Raw genomic sequence first — 20,838 nt, forward strand, 5'->3', positions numbered from 1 at the left:
TATGGCAATGCTTTTTACTTATGTAAGAGGTCTTTTATTTGCTGGAGCTATTGGCATTGTAAATGGCAATGTTTTTTACTTTTGTATTATGTATTATGTAATGTGTTGTGGAATTATGTGAGTTGGATTGAATTGTTGTGTAATTGTATGGCGTTGAATTGTGTGGTGTGGTGTGGTGTGGAGTGAATTTGTATTTTGAAATTATGTGGCATGCGGTGCTGTGGAATTATGTGGATGTAATTATGTGGTATTGAGTGTACTGAAATTATGTGAAGTGGGATTGTGTGTTTTGGAGTGTAAATATGTGGAATGGTATTTTGTGTTGTGGAGTGGTGTGGAGTTTAATCATGTGGTGTGCTGTTTAGGGTTGCTTTCCATAGCACAAAACAGCTTAGAAATAATACTTATAAAATTACAAAAACGGCCAAACTTAATGCACTTGGTAAGGATATGCCCTCCCCACCTTAAAAAACACAAAGAACTCCATTGTGTGTTTTTTTCTGTAGAAATGTACAGGATGCTCATTACTTAGTGAGTCATGAGGTACAGCTGCAAGTGTCATATAAAAATTAGATGGACTAGGTTAATGTTAACGGCAACAATGCATTTTATGTTTTTTACTTCCCTACTCCCTGTCTTGCTTTCTGCACAAGGAATACATTTTTTTAGGGCTCTGCCAGTGGGCCTCAACCATGACCAGTAACACACACTATTCCCGTGCTGGGAATTTCACACAGCTCTGCCAATGCACCTCATAATTCTGAGATCAGGCACCTCAAACACCCTCAGCTATTCAGGACAAGAACATCACATAACTCTACCAGTGAGGTACGAGCGTGGCCTTCAGTATTGCTGCGATTCCAACCCTGGGGTAAGACGCCACACAACTCTGTCCTGAATAGCCAAGGGTGTTTGAGGTGCCCGTTTAGATTGTGACAAGTGGTCTGAACTTGCCATTTCTTACCACGATAAAGGAGGCACCCAAAAGGCAAAACATAATTTGTCTGGCACTCAGAATATGCTTAAACTATGACTTCAGTAATATTATGTTAGGGGAGAGTCATTTGGGTGTCAAGGTGCAGGCGCTTGGGAGATATCCACTGAATTTGTGAAAAAGCATAGGGAAAGAGGTGGAGGTAAACGTAAGAGAAAGAAAGACGCAGAGGGGAAGACAGAGTGCTCAATGTAAGGTAATGTAAAATGTACAGGAAATAAGTGGCAAGTTCAGACCACTTGTCACAATCTGTCAACCTCTTGTCATGTGCTATTCACCATAAGGCTGCTGCCTGCAATGTACTTCATTACTGCCGCTCTGTGCCCCAGTGGCACACAGCTGACAAACAGGCCCACTCATTCACTGCACCCTAAATCCAACATGTAGAGCTACGTCTCTACAGATCTCGGAATTAAAAACAACTCCATTCATGCCCCTCGTATCTATTTTTTAATTTTTTTATTTTGAAGCCACAGACAGAAAATAAATACAGTTGCAGCATATTACATGGACAGACACATTTCTTACAAAATATAACATTTTACCAACAGTAGTAATACACAGCTAAGTAAGAAAAACCAAAAGTAGAAAAAGCCGGAGAGAGACAAAAAGAAGTCAGTAACATAAGAGCATCTACAGATAAAGGCGAGAAAAACACAGGAGAACAGGGACATAGCCACATTACATTTTACAAAAATTCAAAGATCATATTCTCAATCCCATTGAAGGAAAGACCATGTCTTTTCAAATTTACGCCGAGACCGAGGGCCTCTTGCTTTAGCTAGTGCCATCTCCATTTCATAGATATTTCTTAACAAACCCCAGAATTCGTTAACGCTTGGGCCTTTGCTCTGAATCCAAGAACGTGCAACACATAAGCGAGTGCATGCAGATACAATAGAGACAAAAGGTTTAGTAAGACAATCTAAATCTGAAAACATTCCCAAAGCAAGCTCTTTCTCTGTGATTACTTTGTCGTACCCAGCCCAGACTGCGAGACCAAGAGAGATACCAGCCCAGAACATGTGACATAAATCCGCAGCGAATTCTGAGCATTTCGGACAATATGATCTTGGGTTGTTCGAGCCGGTAGCCCATTTAGATGTTCGCTCCGGGGTATAATACAACATGAAAATTAATCTAGTTTGCTGGAGATTCAGATTGACTGAGGTTACTGCCGCATCTATAGTATCAAAAGATTCGTTAATCTCCTCCTTAGTAATTTTACAGTTAAGAATCCGAGTTAACTTGGCCGCGATCTGTGTCCCATCGTCGCTAGCCGCCCCGATTAGTTTCTGGTAGGTTTTACCAATGGCCCCTCGTTTAGCTGCCCCAAAGAAAGCAGACAGGACTTCAAGAGAAAGTCCATTGAAATCCGGCTCTGACATGCCTAGGCCTCGAACTAAATAATCCCTGATTTGCAGGTACTTGAAAAAATATCTGTGTGGTAGGGAGAATTCCTCTCTCAGAGACTGGAAAGATCAGAAACCCTGCCTGTCGTAGAGATGACCCAACCGGGTCACACCCTTACATTGCCATCCTTTGCCGACACAGTCATGAAAAATACTCGGCAGTAGAGGATTCCCCCATAATACAGTTTAGGGATGCAAGTCGGGAAATTCATATGCCTTAGAGAATTCGCGCCATATGTTAGCTATGTCACTGACTATCTTGAATCGCACCCTTTTAAAATAATTTGTATCGAATGTTTTTATAAAGCAAAAACCCAGAATCAGATCCAGATGCTAGCTGGTAGGAAAGCCAAGTCGGACCGATTTCGAATCCTTTGACTAAGCTCTGTATTCGGCCCGCAAATGCGCCCCAAAAGTATGAATTAAAATCTGGAAGTTTAAAGCCGCCCTGCTTAAATGACAGTTTTATATAACTCAAGCTCTCCTGGCACGCGGATACCCTCAAATAAAACTACCTACGATGCCATCCAAGCGTTTAAAAAAGGTTTGAGGAAACTTCAATGGAATGGGTACGAAAAAAATACAAAAATTTTGGAAGAACATTCATTTTGACGATATTACATCTCCCGTATATACTCAATGGGAGCCAGTGCCACCAACGTAAGTTTGCGACTACTCTCCTCAAGAGAGGTTCATATTTCAGAGATATGATGTCCCTAACTTGACCACTTAAATTAACTCCCAAGTATACTGAGCTTTTTGTAGTACCTAAAGCCGTTGGGAGAGTATCAGGTTCAAAATTAAGTAATATCTGTGTTTTATTCAAATTAATCTTATACCCGGAGAAGGAGCCGAATCGCTGTGCCTCGGTGGTAATGGCAGCCAAAGCAATTATCGGCTGACTCAAAAAGACCGCGATGTCGTCCGCGTATGCAGTTAGTTTGAGATCTATCGTGTTTAAAGCAACTGGTTTAATTTCAGCGCTGGATGGTAGATGTTTAATAAAAGGCTCAATGTAAATGGCGAACAACAGCGGAGATAATGGGCAGCCCTGCCGCGTTCCCCGGTGTATTGAGAAACAGGCGGATGACTGACCGTTAAGTTTGATTGCAGCGGTTGGGCTCCTATACATTTTTTGTATGGCCGAGATAAACCTTTGACCGAGGCCCATAGACGACATTGTTGCCCATAGAGCTTCCCAACTAGCTCGGTCAAAGGCCTTCTCGGCATCTAACATCAGCATCCCCAGCTGCTGACCTGAATGCCCCGAGATGTCGTATGACGTGATTGCAGTATTGATATGTTGCGCTGTATCTCTTCCGGGGACAAAACCATGTTGTTGGTCAGAAACCAATAAATGGATTGTAGGGGCGAGTCGTGTAGCAAGAATTTTAGAAAAAAGTTTCGCATCAGCATTTAGCAATGCTATTGGCCGGTAAGAACCCATTTCATCTATAGGCTTCCCCTTTTTCGGAAAGGCCACAATGTTAGACCTGTCAGCCCTTTGGGTGGTCCCTCCTCATCATTATTTATTTTGTCCCACTTTTGCCTCAAACCCTGTTTGAATTTTTCCTTTTTGGGAACCACCAGACTTTTTAGTGTTGCTGCAGATTCAGGGAGCCATTTTATCTACCCCTGAAACTTCTGTCTGAGGGCCTGGAGCACAAAATGGTGGCCACCTGTGACATCACCAGCATCCACTGGAACCTACCAGCACCTTCCAGAACATTCCAGAACCCTGTGACAGTTGGAGGCGGTTTAGAATGTTGGGAAGCTAAGACAGAGAGTTGGCAGTTGGAGCTGGCAGTTGGCACCTGACTGGTGAAGGGAGAGCAGCACAGCATTGAAGGAGGAAGGAGTGAGGCAGCAGGGGTGGAAACTTGTGCCTGGAGTGGGGTCCATAAACCCACCCTTGATACTAGTCCCTGCTGACTGAGCCCAGCCTGGAGCCCTGTGTGGGAAAAAGCAGGAAAAACCATCCTAAGGACCTGGACAGCAGGAACAGGCCTTAGAAACAGAGAACAGCAAGATCCTGACCTGGATACTGGTTTCCCTGGAGTCCGGCGTCGAGTAGCCTGAGACCTGGAGCCCGAGGTGGAGAAGCGGCGCTGACTGAAGAAGCAGACGTCGTACCCGGAGCCGCCTGAGGTCGAGAGAGGGCGCCGACGGAGGTCGTGAGGAGTACCAGAGGTCGAGGAGGAAGTTAACCGAGGTCGAGTGAGCGGCGTCGACGGGGGAGTGAAGTCCGCCCTCCGGAGTCGCCGGAGACCGAGGTGAAGTGTGCCGGAGGTCGGGAGTGGAGATCGCACTCCGGAGTCGCCGGAACCCGAGAAGGGGAGCACCGGAGGTCGGGAGTGGAGATCGCACTCCGGAGCCGACGGAAGTCGACATCGAGCCAAGGCCGTCCGACGTCATCGAACCGGAGCCGCCCGAGGTCGACATCGAGCCAAGACTGCCGCCGACATCGAGCCGAGGCCGACGTCGTTGAATCGGAGGTCGACATCGAACCGAGGCACCCGACATCGATCCGGAACCGCCTACCGGCGTCGTCAAGAACTGACATTGTGCCGAGGCCGCCGACATCGATCCGGAACCGCCTGACGGCGTCGACACGACTCCAGCGGCGTCGAAGCTCCATCAAAAGGGCAGTAAGTGGAGTAGAGGGCGCCTAAGGCCCTGTGGAATCCTGAGAGACTACTCTAGGGGTTAGAGAGGTGCTGGAACCAGCTGGACTGTGCCAGGGGTGAGCTGAGACTCATTTAGAGGGGTTGTGTAGAGTGAGAGAGCCAGGTCTCTGGTATTCCCCCCTTGATCTACCTCAGTTTAGGCCTCAGCCTTGTCCGAGCCAGGGAATAGACACCCTCAAGCCTTCCACAACCCCACAAGCTGTACCTGGGCCAAATCAGCCCATAGTTAACTCAAATGTGATCTGATTCGATGAGTGTCACTGTCAGCTTTTAATTATTTATTGGGGGCACTGTATTTATTGTATTTAACCTATTTATTGCTTCACTGTATTTATTGGTGCACAATATTTATTGGTTTACAGTATTTATTGCCTCAGAATATTTAATTGTCTGTATGTATTGCACTTGTATTTATGCCCTGTTTATTTATGATCACCCCTATTTATTGAATCATTAAGCCAGTATTTATTTGACCCGTACTATTTAACAACACCTTGTATATTGTGATTGTGATATAATTTCTTGAATCAGCAACTAAGAGAAAAAGAAGATAAAGAAAGTTATTTTCATAATTTTTACGGTGTAGAGTCGTTTTTGGAACGGATGCACGCATGGTTATTGTATGGGTATAACGTATGCTTAGCACGGTGCCGGATTCCTGACCACTCGAGCCAAGCTACCACAGAACGTGTGTTGGGAGTCCACCATCGCCCCTTCAGTGTGGGAGTGGGAATTTCCAACATAAATTGGTGTTCAGTGGTGGGATAGAGCTGTGCCTACGTATACTCAACAATAACTGTGGGTAGTCCATAGGCCTACACCGGGAGTTTTCTCAAAGCGGCCTTCCTAATTGTGGGTTTTTGTGTTTTTCCAAATTTACTCTGGTGGTGGGTGGAGGTGTTATATAAGGTACCCCCCTGCATTGTTACTGCAAATAACTGTCCTCTGACCTGAGTGGGCAAGATGGAGTTTGTGCTAGAAGATCTAGAAACGTACACTGTGGCCCAACTCAGGGAGTTTTGTCAGCGGGAGGGGGTGTATTGTCCCCCAGGAGCAAAGAAGGGTGCACTCCAAACCAGCTTAAGGGCTTGGGGGGAGGCACGACGAGAAAGCAAGGCTGAGGAGGAGGACAGGGACAGAGAGCCAGACAGTGAGGGAGCTGGTTTGTACCAACCTGAGGTGGGGAACCTGTCAGCAGGGCCCAGGACACTTTCTAGGAAGGGCAGCACTGTCTCTAGTGGTGGCTTATCTGAAGTGGAGTTAACAGACCGGAGGGAGAAAAGACAGCTCACATGGGACTTAGCAAGGCTGGAGAAGGAGAAGGAGGAACAGAGGATGGCTCATGAGAAGGAGAAACAGAGGATGGCTCATGAGATAAGGCTGAAAGAGATAGAGCTTCAGATCCTAAGAATCGGGGCACAAACTGTTCCTAATGGTGGCAGCAAAGACCAAGAAATCACCAGGGAACCCAAACCCTACCTGCCAAAGGACATAGTAGCTAGCTATGGGGTGGGTGACGATATCGCCAAGTGGCTAGCGGCCTATGAGGTCTCGTTAAGGGCCCATGGGGTACCAGAGAAGTACTGGGGAGGGGGATTGTACAAGTACATGCCTCCAGCTGGTAGGGATGCTTTATTGGCCCTCGAGGAGGATGAGCAGACCCACTACCCCACCATGAAACTGGCGCTCATCAGAAAGTTTGGACTAACACCTGAAAAGTACAGACAGAAGTTCAGGGGTAGTCACAGACTGGGCACACAGAATTGGGTGGACTTCCTGGACTATGCAAAGAAGGCGCTGGAGGGTTGGATTCAGGGCAGTGAAGTGAGGAACTACGAGGGGTTGTTTGATCTAGTACTGAAGGAACACCTGCTCGAGAAATGTTTCCCTGAACTGCGTCAACACCTGGTGGATAGCAAGCTGACCAGTCCCCGGAAGCTTGCTGAGGAGGCGGACATTTGGGCTAGTACCCGGGTGTCCACAAGGGGGACTGGAGGGGATACTCAAAAGGCCGGACAGGGCGCCCCCCAGAAGAAAGAGGGAGGGGAAAAGAAAAAGGAGTTCTCCAAAGGCCCCCAAAATAATTTCCAAGGAAAGGGAACAGGATTCACCCCTAGGGCCAACCCACCCAGAAACCCTAATCCTGGCCAGAGTCAGCAGCCAAGGGTTGTCTATTGCTACGAGTGCGGTGGCGTTGGACACTATAAAGGAGACCCGAAGTGCCAGAAACGACCACCCCCTCCCATTGGAGGAAAGACCCCCGGAGTAGCTAGTGTAGTGCTCGGGGAGGAGATGCCCTTAACTAAGGGAAGGGAGTGGGCGGGTGTCACTTTAGTGTCCCTGGGAGAACGAGAGATGGTTCCTAAGATCCAGGTGCCCGCAAATACCGTAAAGTATGGGCAGTGGGTCACCATCAACGGCCAAAGAGGGGAGGCTCTGAGAGACACAGGAGCCAGTATGACTATGGTACGTAGCCAACTGGTGTCTCCAGAGCAGGTGATTCCCGATGTACTCCACCCAGCCGCGATGGCTGACGGCAGAACCGGCCACTATCCAGTGGCTGAGGTTCCCTTTGAATGGGGGGGGGTTGCAGGTTCACTTCGAGTTGCCGTAAGCCCTGCCGTGCCAGTCGATTGTCTACTGGGAAATGACATGGAGCACAATGCTTGGAAGGAGGTGGAATACCGGACTCATACCGAGATGCTGGGTACACCTGATTGGGCCTGTGTGAGCACAAGGTCCACGACTACCCGGAGAGGGAGTTCGTTTCGGCTGGAGCCTGGAACAACGGCCCAGCCAGCTGCCAATCAAGGGAAGAACCGAGGACAGGAGGAGCCTGCCTCGGCGTCCCCACCCCGTAGGACGGATAGGCCACCGGAGGTGGTGAGCCAGGAGTCTGCGGTGGGGGATGTTACCAAACTGGAGGACCTACCCATCCCGGCCGAGTGGCACGTGGAGGGAGGCCCGTCCAGGGAGGAATTCTGCCAGGGCCAGAGGGAGTGCCCTACCCTTGAGGGGCTGAGGCGACAGGCCGAAGCCCAGGCAGCAGGGAACGTTGAAGGGAACTACAGTGTTTACTGGGAGGATGGCCTCCTCTACAGTGAACCCAAGGCACCCCTACATGGATCGTCACGAGCCTTGGTAGTCCCTCAACGTTACCGAGCCTTCCTACTGGAGTTGGCTCACGAGATTCCATTGGCAGGACACCTGGGGCAAGACAAGACCTTCGCCCGTCTTGTCCCACACTTTTATTGGCCTCAGATGAAAGTGTCATCCGATACCTACTGCCGGACATGTGTGTCTTGCCAAGCCAGTGGGAAAACAGGGGTGAAGCTGAAAGCTCCCCTGGAACCACTTCCTGTCGTTAGCACCCCCTTTGAAAGGGTGGGCATCGACATTGTGGGTCCGTTAGATCCGCCTACGTCAGCTGGTCACAGGTTTATCCTGGTTCTGGTGGATCATGCCACACGGTACCCAGAGGCAATACCTCTGAGGACCATAACAGCACCTGTGGTGGCTAGGTCCCTAATGGGAATCTTTACCCGAGTGGGTTTTCCCAAGGAAGTTGTGTCCGACAGGGGGACCAACTTCATGTCAGCGTACATGCGGGCGATGTGGAAGGAGTGTGGGGTGACCTACCGGTCCACAACTCCTTACCACCCCCAGACCAATGGTCTGGTGGAGAGGTTTAACAAAACCTTGAAAGGCATGATCAGAAGTCTGCCTGAAAGCCTGCGGAGGAAATGGGACGTCCTCCTACCCTGTCTACTCTTTTCTTACAGGGAAGTGCCACAGAAGGGAGTGGGCTTCAGCCCCTTCGAGCTTCTGTATGGGCACCCTGTACGCGGACCTCTCAACCTGGTGAGAGACGGATGGGAAAGAACTCCCAGAAAGCTTCCCCAGGACGTGGTGAGCTACATGCTGGCCTTCCGGAGCCAAATGGCTAAGTTGTGGAAGCAAGCTTCTGACAACTTGGAAGCCAGCCAAGCAGTGATGAAGGCGTGGTATGACCACAACGCTCACCCGGTGGAGTTGGAGCCTGGCCAGAAGGTGTGGGTGATCGAACCAGGAGAGCTTAGCGCCCTCCAGGATCGCTGGTCAGGACCCTTCGAGGTGTTGGAGAAGAAGGGTAAGGCTACCTACTTGGTGGACCTTAAATTCCCTCGTCAGCCCCTACGGGTGCTGCACGCCAATCGCCTCAAACCCCACCACGAGAGGCCCGAAGTCATCTTGATGATGGTGACTGACGGAGGAGAGGACGTGGAAAGCGAGCCTCTCCCCGATTTGTTCGCGTCTCAAGAGAAGGATGGGTCGGTGGAGGGAGTGATTCTCTCCCCATCTCTAACTCCTGAACAGCAGGAGGACTGTCGCCAGGTCCTGGGGCAGTACTCTTCGTTGTTCTCCCTTGTCCCGGGTAGGACTCACCTGTGCGTCCATGACGTGGACACAGGAGACAGCCCACCTGTGAAGTCCAAGATCTACCGGATGTCAGACAAGGTGAAGGCCAGCATTCACAGTGAAGTCACTAAGATGCTGGAGCTAGGAGTGATCGAACCTTCTAGCAGCCCCTGGTCCAGTCCGGTGGTGTTAGTACCAAAAGCTGCACCACCGGGTGCCCAACCGGAACTGAGGTTCTGTGTGGACTACCGGGGACTGAATTCAGTGACCAAAACTGATGCTCATCCGATCCCTAGGGCGGATGAATTGATTGACCGGCTGGGAGCTGCCCAATATCTAAGTACCTTTGACCTTACTTCTGGGTACTGGCAGATCTCTTTGACTGATGGAGCAAGGGAAAGGTCAGCCTTCTCCACGCCCAATGGCCACTACCAGTTCTGTGTGATGCCCTTTGGGCTCAAGAACGCACCTGCCACCTTTCAGCGTCTGGTGAACCAGATCCTCACCGGAATGGAGAGTTTCTCTGCTGCTTATCTGGATGACATAGCCGTCTTCAGTAACAGCTGGGAGGATCACTTGCGCCACCTGCAAGCTGTTCTTCAGGCCCTGAGACAAGCTGGATTAACGATCAAGGCCAGCAAGTGCCAGATCGGGCAGGGGTCGGTAGTGTACCTTGGACACTTGGTGGGTAGGGGAGCGGTGCAACCCCTCCAGGCGAAGATCGAGGCCATCATGGCCTGGGAACCCCCCAAGACTCAGACTGAGGTCCGAGCATTTTTGGGCCTCACGGGATACTACCGTCGCTTCGTGAAGGGGTACGGTACCATCGTAGCCCCCCTCACGGAGCTCACGTCCAGGAAACAACCTCGACGGGTAGTCTGGACGGAGGCTTGTCAGCAGGCCTTCGTGAAGCTGAAGCAAGCCATGTGCGAGGCCCCGGTCTTAAGGGCCCCAGACTTTTCCAAGGAGTTCATTGTCCAGACAGATGCATCAGAACATGGCATTGGGGCAGTGTTATCGCAACTCAACGAAGAGGGTCTGGATCAACCCGTGGTCTTCCTATCCCGGAGACTACTTCCCAGGGAACAGAAGTGGAGTGCAATAGAGCGTGAAGCCTTTGCAGTGGTATGGGCTCTGAAGAAGTTGCGGCCATACTTGTTTGGCTCGCACTTCCTGGTTCAGACCGACCACAGACCCCTTCGTTGGCTGATGCAGATGAAGGGGGAGAATCCCAAGCTGTTGAGGTGGTCTATTTCCCTACAGGGAATGGACTTTCAGGTGGAACATCGGCCTGGAGTGGACCACGCCAATGCAGACGGTCTCTCAAGGTATTTCCGCCTTAGTGATGAGAACTCCCAAGGGGTTGGGTAGCTCTCCCCACTTTCAGCTGGGGGGGACGCGTGTTAGACCTGTCAGCCCTTTGGGTGGTCCCTCCTCATCATTATTTATTTTGTCCCACTTTTGCCTCAAACCCTGTTTGAATTTTTCCTTTTTGGGAACCACCAGACTTTTTAGTGTTGCTGCAGATTCAGGGAGCCATTTTATCTACCCCTGAAACTTCTGTCTGAGGGCCTGGAGCACAAAATGGTGGCCACCTGTGACATCACCAGCATCCACTGGAACCTACCAGCACCTTCCAGAACATTCCAGAACCCTGTGACAGTTGGAGGCGGTTTAGAATGTTGGGAAGCTAAGACAGAGAGTTGGCAGTTGGAGCTGGCAGTTGGCACCTGACTGGTGAAGGGAGAGCAGCACAGCATTGAAGGAGGAAGGAGTGAGGCAGCAGGGGTGGAAACTTGTGCCTGGAGTGGGGTCCATAAACCCACCCTTGATACTAGTCCCTGCTGACTGAGCCCAGCCTGGAGCCCTGTGTGGGAAAAAGCAGGAAAAACCATCCTAAGGACCTGGACAGCAGGAACAGGCCTTAGAAACAGAGAACAGCAAGATCCTGACCTGGATACTGGTTTCCCTGGAGTCCGGCGTCGAGTAGCCTGAGACCTGGAGCCCGAGGTGGAGAAGCGGCGCTGACTGAAGAAGCAGACGTCATACCCGGAGCCGCCTGAGGTCGAGAGAGGGCGCCGACGGAGGTCGTGAGGAGTACCAGAGGTCGAGGAGGAAGTTAACCGAGGTCGAGTGAGCGGCGTCGACGGGGGAGTGAAGTCCGCCCTCCGGAGTCGCCGGAGACCGAGGTGAAGTGTGCCGGAGGTCGGGAGTGGAGATCGCACTCCGGAGTCGCCGGAACCCGAGAAGGGGAGCACCGGAGGTCGGGAGTGGAGATCGCACTCCGGAGCCGACGGAAGTCGACATCGAGCCAAGGCCGTCCGACGTCATCGAACCGGAGCCGCCCGAGGTCGACATCGAGCCAAGACTGCCGCCGACATCGAGCCGAGGCCGACGTCGTCGAATCGGAGGTCGACATCGAACCGAGGCACCCGACATCGATCCGGAACCTCCTACCGGCGTCGTCAAGAACTGACATTGTGCCGAGGCCGCCGACATCGATCCGGAACCGCCTGACGGCGTCGACACGACTCCAGCGGCGTCGAAGCTCCATCAAAAGGGCAGTAAGTGGAGTAGAGGGCGCCTAAGGCCCTGTGGAATCCTGAGAGACTACTCTAGGGGTTAGAGAGGTGCTGGAACCAGCTGGACTGTGCCAGGGGTGAGCTGAGACTCATTTAGAGGGGTTGTGTAGAGTGAGAGAGCCAGGTCTCTGGTATTCCCCCCTTGATCTACCTCAGTTTAGGCCTCAGCCTTGTCCGAGCCAGGGAATAGACACCCTCAAGCCTTCCACAACCCCACAAGCTGTACCTGGGCCAAATCAGCCCATAGTTAACTCAAATGTGATCTGATTCGATGAGTGTCACTGTCAGCTTTTAATTATTTATTGGGGGCACTGTATTTATTGTATTTAACCTCTTTATTGCTTCACTGTATTTATTGGTGCACAATATTTATTGGTTTACAGTATTTATTGCCTCAGAATATTTAATTGTCTGTATGTATTGCACTTGTATTTATGCCCTGTTTATTTATGATCACCCCTATTTATTGAATCATTAAGCCAGTATTTATTTGACCCGTACTATTTAACAACACCTTGTATATTGTGATTGTGATATAATTTCTTGAATCAGCAACTAAGAGAAAAAGAAGATAAAGAAAGTTATTTTCATAATTTTTACGGTGTAGAGTCGTTTTTGGAACGGATGCACGCATGGTTATTGTATGGGTATAACGTATGCTTAGCACGGTGCCGGATTCCTGACCACTCGAGCCAAGCTACCACAGAACGTGTGTTGGGAGTCCACCATCGCCCCTTCAGTGTGGGAGTGGGAATTTCCAACATACAATATTTGTGCTGTTCCAAGAGGGGGGGACTTCTCCACCTTCCATAATAGAATTACAGAGCTCTATATATAAGGGGGCTAATGTACTTTTGAAGAGTTTATAAAATTCGAGCGGGATCTTATCCTCTCCAACTGCCTTGCCAGCGGGAAAAGCTGCGATTGCATCCTCAACTTTCTGATCCCGAATGTTGTTTTGGAGAGGCTCAAAATGAATAGGACCAGAACTGGCATAGCACACTCCTGGATATAAGCCGAAGCTGCTTGCTGATTGAAGTGACCTAAACCACCATAGAGGTCAGCGTAAAATAACCGAAATTGTTCTAAAATATCTACAGATCTAGTATAGGTCAGACCATCTTTCATTGTTTTGACAAATGATTTAGCCCTTCGATTGGCAATTTGATTAGCCAGTAGTCTACCCACTTTCTCGCCATATTCGTACTGATTTGTTCGCAATTTGTGGCAGCTATGGGCGGCTTTATCCCGTAACCTTCTCGAAATCTTGGCTTTAGCCTCAATAACCTGCCGGTAAATCTCTTGTTCGGCAGGATCTTTAGAGACAATGGCTGTTGCATGTAAACGCTCGAGGTCCACACAGCGCTTTTGTTCCCGCTCCAAGTTGGAAAAGTCCTGTCAATTTTGTTTAATAACATATTGGAGCGTGGCGCCTCTAACGCATGCTTTAAGACAATCCCAGACTGTTGCAACAGCAGCCGTACCCCTGTTATTGTCTATATACTCTTCTAATGTAGTTTTTAAGACATTAAGATAATCCCAATTGTTGAGGAGATGCCTAGGAAAGGAAAATTCCCTAGCGGGGTTATGGGAGTGAGACGGCAGCTGTATAGTTAGCATTACCGGGTTGTTATCAGATGTTATTTTGGAGCATACCATAACAGATGCATTCTCTAAGATAACCCTGCTGACAAATATCATGTCTATCCTTTAATACTGTTAATGCGGCATAAAATAGAAAGTGTAGCCTGGTATATTTGAAAATAACCTTCTCCATGAGTCCTCTAACTGAAGAAGATGGAGCAGTTCTAAAACTGCGATCCTGGTTTTACACATTCTAAACCGTGCAGCAGTATTAGTGGTATCCATTTTCCTGTCAAAAAAACATTTAAAATCTCCCATAACAATCTTTACGCCGGGCCACTCGAGGAGCTCAGCAGTTAACTGGGAGATGACATCTGGGCAATCGATATTCGGACCGTAAACCACACAAATTGTAAACATACACCCTGAGATTATCATCTGAGAGATAGCCCATCTCCCCTTGGAGTCAGCCATGGATCGAGGGATAATAGCCCCGCAACTCTTAGATTTCAGAAGAGCCACCCCCCGAATAGAAATAGTTTGTGATGTACAGACAATAACATCGTACCCTAACTGCTTTAACAATGCTCTATCTTTATAGGAAATATGCGTTTCTGCTAATCCCAGTATATGCGGCTTAAATACGCGTTGTTATTCTGCAACCAACCGTCGCTTATTAGCTTGGTTGAGCCTGGCTACGTTCCAACTCATACATTTAAGTTCAGGCATTGATTAATGAAAGTGAGCCCGATCCCTACGTCCCCCCCAAATGCGAGTCCTTCCATCCGATATTCTGCCCATATAAATTCCGTTAGACTGTGGCTTTTTATATCCCCCCTCCACAACCCCCCCTCCCCCCACACCCCTTCCTCCTTCCCCCCTCCCCCACCCCAGTACCTACGAAAAGGAATCGCCCCCTTCTTTGCTGTCCCATTATGACAGCGTACTGAGGACGCCCCCACCATCCCCCGACCGACACCCCATGCTCCCCTCACCCAAGCCAACCCAGCACAACTGACCAATATGACTTAGAATCATATATCTAGCAAAACAGAAACCACTATTCTGGGTTGTTTACCATTACAAATCTAAGATATTATATATCTGGAAAATAAGAGGGAAGGGGTTTTTTTTAAAGAGAAAGAAAAAGAGTAAGAAATAGAAAGACGGACCCCCGACTCTCTTCTCAAAATCAGTCCTTGCCAGGTGCTTGCCATCTTAAAAGAGCTTGTTTAGCATCCTGCTCATCAAAGAAGAAGTGCTGACGACCATCTTTTACGATCTTTAGACGAGCGGGCTCTTGTAGGAACACTTGTGAGGAGACATTTTTAAAGAGATCCATCAGCTGGCGAAGCTTCAATCGTTTCTCCATGGTTACCTTGCAAAGATCGGACCGCACGAAGATAGACATTGTGTCTACCCTGACTGGAGATGATGGTCGTGCCTTATAGTATATAGCTTGACGTAGCAGAAAGTTACCAAAGCAAACAAGAATAGGTCTAGCAAAGTTAGGTTTGGCACGATTTCCTTGGGAGATTGATAATGGCAGCCGGTGTGCGCGTTGTACTTGCGTGTCCATGTCCCAGTCAACGAGATCCGGAAAGACCTTCTGCATAAGTTTGACGATGAAGGTCCGTGGATCGCTACCCTCTTTCCCTTCCGGCATACCAAAGATCCGTAAGTTCTGACGCCTCGGTCTATTTTCGAGGTCCTCAATCTTTGACTGCATTAGCAACATTTGCGAGTCCCGTATCTTACCCTGATTGACTGTATATGAATTTGATTCCTCGACAGCGGCAACTCGTTGCTGTAATTCTGTCACTTCAGATGAAAGCAGACTGACTTTTGACGCTACCTCTACCAAGGCCAGCTTGATCTCCTTGCTATTGTCACTTGCCTGTTTGAAGTACACCTGAGCCTCTGCTCTCTGGTAGCGTAAAGCTTGCATTATACTAGACAGTGATGGTTCTTCAATCTGCGCCAAATAACAGGCAGTAGGAGCAGTTGGGCCAGGTCCGAGCGCCGTTGATGGTGTTAGTGGCACTATGGAGTTGGTTATTGGGGAAAAAACTAGGGGCATCGGGGGCTGGCATGAGACACAGGTTTTATCCCCCCGCCATCAGCTTGATTGATACCAGCACTTGCCTCCGCCTGTATTTCCGTAGGAGTAGTTGCTGTACTGCTGGTGTTAGAGAGCCTGGAGTTAATATTTTTAACTTCTCCCGTAGTGGGCTTGCCCCCAGACCAGGTTTAGAAGTATTAATTGAAGCCTCCTTTAAGCGTCCCATTTTATCAATCACTTGGTGCTTTAGACCACCACCCCGGCCCCCTCCTCGGTTTTTCCCGCTTTTGCCACCTTTAAGTATCTTGGTGCTTTTGGGGCTATTCGTTTTTGCTTTTATGACCACACCCACGTTGGTGGCGCTGTCGCTATTATCTCGTACATCCTCCCAACTTTGGGCCGAATTCAACGTATCAGAAGCTACCAAAGTATTACAATGACCAATAGTCACGGCAGCGGCATTGAAAACAGAAACAGTAACAGTGTCAGTATCGGCAGACAAGTTAATATGATTATGGACCTGTTGCTCTGTTTGCTCAGTTCGCTCTGACTGTACATCACTGATGGCTCCGGAACTGCCATAGTTTTCTCTGCGGTTTTCCCTGTTGGACTCCTTCGGGGGGTTTTCCCCTATAAATGTCCACAGGGTCCTCACCTTCCTGCACAGTTAGGTCATTATGAATAGTAGGTCGGATCATAATTTTTGCAGACCTGTCCACTATTTTATTCTGTAGACTGTCTTTCTCTGGCACAGAATGGTCGGTTAGTTGAATTAGTTAGATTAAAGACTCTCCCACTTTCCAGAAGTGAAGAGAGATGATACGTAGCGGCAGACGTAGCCCTAACACTGCCTAAACAGGCCTCACTGCCTCTGATGTCCGGAATTGCAGCATTCATCACTTCGGCCATGACAACACCCGGGATTGAGTTTTCCGAGCCACATGACCTGAGCAGTTCGGTTGCCTTCCCGGATTGAAGTATTTTCAAAATTTGCTTGCCTAGCTGTGCCCCTGTCCCAATCTCAGCCCTGGAACCAGCACTGGTGGGCCTAGCAGTGTCAGCGTCAGAAGAGGAACAACAAAGGCTATGCTCACCGGTGGATGAAGCCTCCATGCCGTTTCTTTATTTGCTGTCATTCCTCTCTTTGTCTTTTTCCTTGTTGGCATTTTTGCCCACCATACTTGTGCTCAGATTAACATTTTCGTTGCGGCAACTTTGACCGTACGTGGGGGGGCCATGGCAACCCCGCAGCTTCCCCTACGCAGCAGCGATAAGCGTGGAGACAATCCCTGGAGACTGTGAGAAACGTTGAAGCAATGCGTGCGATGTGCGCGATGTTGGGGAAAGTCGGAAGACCTGGAGCTGAACTGGCCGCAGAAACCACCATGCAGCTCGGTGTGCCGACACTCCATTGGCAGCAGAAGAGATGCAGTACATTTGCCTGTTCAGGAAGCCGTCCGGTTGATACGAGCAGGAGTAGCCAGTTTGAGCGGTACCGGCAGGTATGGGTGTTCTGGGCGCTAGATGACGGCACATGGGGGCTTGGTTAGGGATACATTGAAAGTGTCCTCAGGCCAGTGGCACTACTCCGCCATCTTCCTTTTCCCTTTGCCCCTCGTATCTCAACTACATCATTCCTGTTATTTTCTTTCTGTACTTTCACCAGAAAATGCAGCAAATACGGATCTCGAATAATCAATATATTTTAGTACTTGGACCCACACACACTGCGCTCCCTCTAGACAAGCAATACATTTTTGTAGGGCTCTGCCAGTGCACCTCAACCATGACCAGTAACACACACTTTTCCCGTGCTGGGAATTTCACACAGCTCTGTCAATGTACCTCATAAGTCTGAGAACAGGCACCTCAGACACCCTCAGCCATTCAGGACAAGAACATCAAATAAATCTGCCAGTGAGGTATGGCCTGGTCTTCAGCATTTTTACGACTCCAACCCTGGGGCAAGACGCCACATGACTCTGCTAAAGCTTCTCAGCACAGGAACTCCAAAGTGCAAGGCATGGCTCTGGACAGGTGCCATTTCAAGAACGAGAATATGTTGAGAATGGTGAAATCTGGTCGTACTGCTGTGGGTTTGAGTATGCTACTTTTGTTGGTGTATTGGGCTTTTCATCACTTTTCAGTTGGTACTGAATGTTAAATCTCAAGTCTAACACACACACAACGCTTACAAACAAACATAAAATACACAAAATAGTAACTGTGCCCATACTACTGACAGCCCTACTCGAACGAAAAATAAAACATACACCAGTCTTTCACAGAATGCTTGAGACCAGGGAGCTACAAAGCCATACTAATAGCAATACAGCACCATAGAAAACAATGGTAACATAACATAGGTAATGCAGAAAAGGTTGGACAATTTCTGCCGGGCTGGGGCAATTGTTACTACAAACGAGGATGAAGGTGGTGCTGCTACAGCTGTGTGTGAGGAATGGGAGGCGGGAGTAGGAGGGCACTACAGAACCGATGCACCCCAGAGAACGCTAACTGTGAATGACTGCCCCAGCCCCCCCTTCATCCAGCTCCTCCTTTTGAAGCAGGGCCGGACTGGGAACTGAAAGCAGCCCCGGCAAATTTTTCCAGACCAGGCCCTGTCCGGCGCGTAGCATGCAAGCGCAGGTAGCGAGCTCGACTGCTACTAGGGGGGTTGGGGGTGTTCTCCCCCCAAGAAAAGTTTGGAACACGACAGACCAAAATGCTACATTTTACAGCACATTTTTCATTACATATTCAATTGTATCAACTTTCAAAGCACAGTAAATAGTAGATGATGACCTTAAAGAGCACCAGGTTACCCACCTAGTCATATGTACCCATAGACATTCTTTCAGAGAGCACCAAAAATAGACACAAGTAGTGAATCAGAGAGAACAAAATAAAAGTGAGATTAGCCCCCACATGGTGTGTAGCGAGCAAGCGCAGTGAGCAACCACTACTAGGGGGAGTTTGGGGGGGTTGAACTTGTCCCCCCGAGAAAACTTGGCAGACAGAAAGGCCAAAACAAAGCATTTTTCAACACATTTTTCATTACATATTAGATTGTATTAACTTTTAAAGCATAGTATATGATTACCTTATGGAGCACCAGGATACCCAGTCATAAATCACAGACATTCCTACAGGAAACACTAAATAATGAAATGTCAAGCACGAAACATGAATTTAAATATAATTTATTCTTCATATAAAATAGCATAAAGACATTTAAAAACGCACAACTTCAAACAATTGTGCAAAGGTTCAGAGTAAAAAGTGTACAAGACAATGTGCAAACATTAAATTATTTTTATATCCTGAGTTTTGTAAACAGTGCTAAAATAAAGCATCTTATGTAAAGTGCAACAGTGCACAACATTATGATTGTGCGCATTTTGACATTGTAAACAGTTAACATGACCTGCCTGTAGTAGCAAATCCTTAATATGAAATACTGTAAAAACATAATAACGTACTTCTTCTCAAACAAATGTTATATTCAATTGCACTTTGCATTAATTTGTGTCAAGAGGGTGTTTCACAGATGAGATGTGGGAGCAAGTCCCCAAGCAACCACCCATGGGTTTTGATGTAAAGCCCTACCTACTAACAAAGGTAGACCTAGATTTAAGACAAAAGCTGACGCCTTCTTGAGGTTTTCCAAGAATGCATGTATAGTACAGTACAGCATAAATAGAGTACAATAAACTTTTTAAGCTTTTCCTAAGCATAGGATTTTGTAGTGGATGGATATTACTTGTTGTTTCAGTGCAAAACCTATGCTAGACATAATGCTCACAGCCTTTCACTGTGGTACAAAGGTGTGTGTGTGGTGCAAAGCAGGCTCAAAGAGAGCCAATGCAAGGAGGTCAACTCTGGTTATTGCACTGCATTGTTTGATATTTATAAATGGCCCTCAAAATGTTGACGGTAACTTGCGAAAGTAAAATGTTTTCATGTCCAGAGTGGAACCGTCAAAGAAAATATTGTAATTAGAAGTGCTCAGCTTAGAAATGTGGTAACTAGAGCTCACATTTTAAAGTGTTAACATCCCTTGCATTAATTTGCTTTTGGATGCAAAAAGATCAATGATTTTCTCATTGCTTATTCGCATTAACGCGTCTTTTTCCACAGACATATGCATAAAGGCTTCCAAACGTGACTGAGAGAGAGAATTACGCAACCTATTCAAGATGTACTTGAGCTTAGAAAAAGATCTTTCACAAGCCACCTGAGAGGATGAAAGAGTCAATGCCAACTTATAGGCATTAAAGGGAGAAGAGTGGGCTTTACTGTACGTGTTATAACGCAATAATAAACTATAGCAGCAAGCAATACAGTCCTTGCAAGTCTTACACTTATACTTTTTTTGCCCAACATTAGCGTACTGTACTATCTCATCCTCAAAGTTGAGATAATGGGTGTCCAAGTCTTGCTCATCTTCAACTTCTTGGATGATACTGTACTCTTCCTCAATACTGAGTTTTAGTCTGCTCCACTTAGATGCAAAATCAAGCAACTCATGCTGCAGTTTTTCAACTGATGTTTCCGGATCAAATCTAGTTAACAAGCCACTTAGTCGTTGAAGAGCATTTTGGGGAAAGTTCTGGAGGATGTCTCTAAAGTTTCTGGGGTCCAGGCATGCCAAATCTGTAAACAACTGGCCATGAGTTGTGAATCAACTTTGCAGGCTGGTAACTACTTTGTCCATTGCAACATTATAAACTTCTATCATGTATTTACAGTAGCTGACCTGATGGGTTCATCAGTCGCAGTTTCGCCAGGCATCATCTTCTTCCTGCGTACTCGAACCTCTGGGAAGTCAACTTGAATCAAAATTTCGCTATCACACTGAACCAATTTTTCTTTTGCCCAACTGATGAATGTATTTGTAGCATCCATTATACTGCTGAAATTCCGACCTTGTTGCTGTAGGGAGTCAATGGTTTTAGTCACTATTTAATATGCTTGCAGTACGTCAAGACCTTGTGTTTGCAAGTACAGAGATAAAGGAGTGGTATTTTGAAAAATAAACAGATGCATTTGTGCAGTCAAAATGGTGTCAAATGTAACTAGTGACTTTAGAAATTAAATGGCTTTGTATCTGATCTCA

The 20,838-nt window shown here is 47.9% G+C and overlaps 1 protein-coding gene across 1 annotated transcript in view; it reads left to right on the top strand.

Moving 5' to 3' along the window:
• The window catches only part of LOC146811634 (transmembrane protease serine 9-like), a 1,785,969-nt gene that overhangs the window by 1,017,470 nt on the left and 747,661 nt on the right, over positions 1–20,838 (top strand). The window lies entirely within an intron of this gene.

This window comes from Triturus cristatus, chromosome 7 (assembly GCF_964204655.1).
Source record: "Triturus cristatus chromosome 7, aTriCri1.1, whole genome shotgun sequence".
Classification (NCBI taxonomy): domain Eukaryota; kingdom Metazoa; phylum Chordata; class Amphibia; order Caudata; family Salamandridae; genus Triturus; species Triturus cristatus.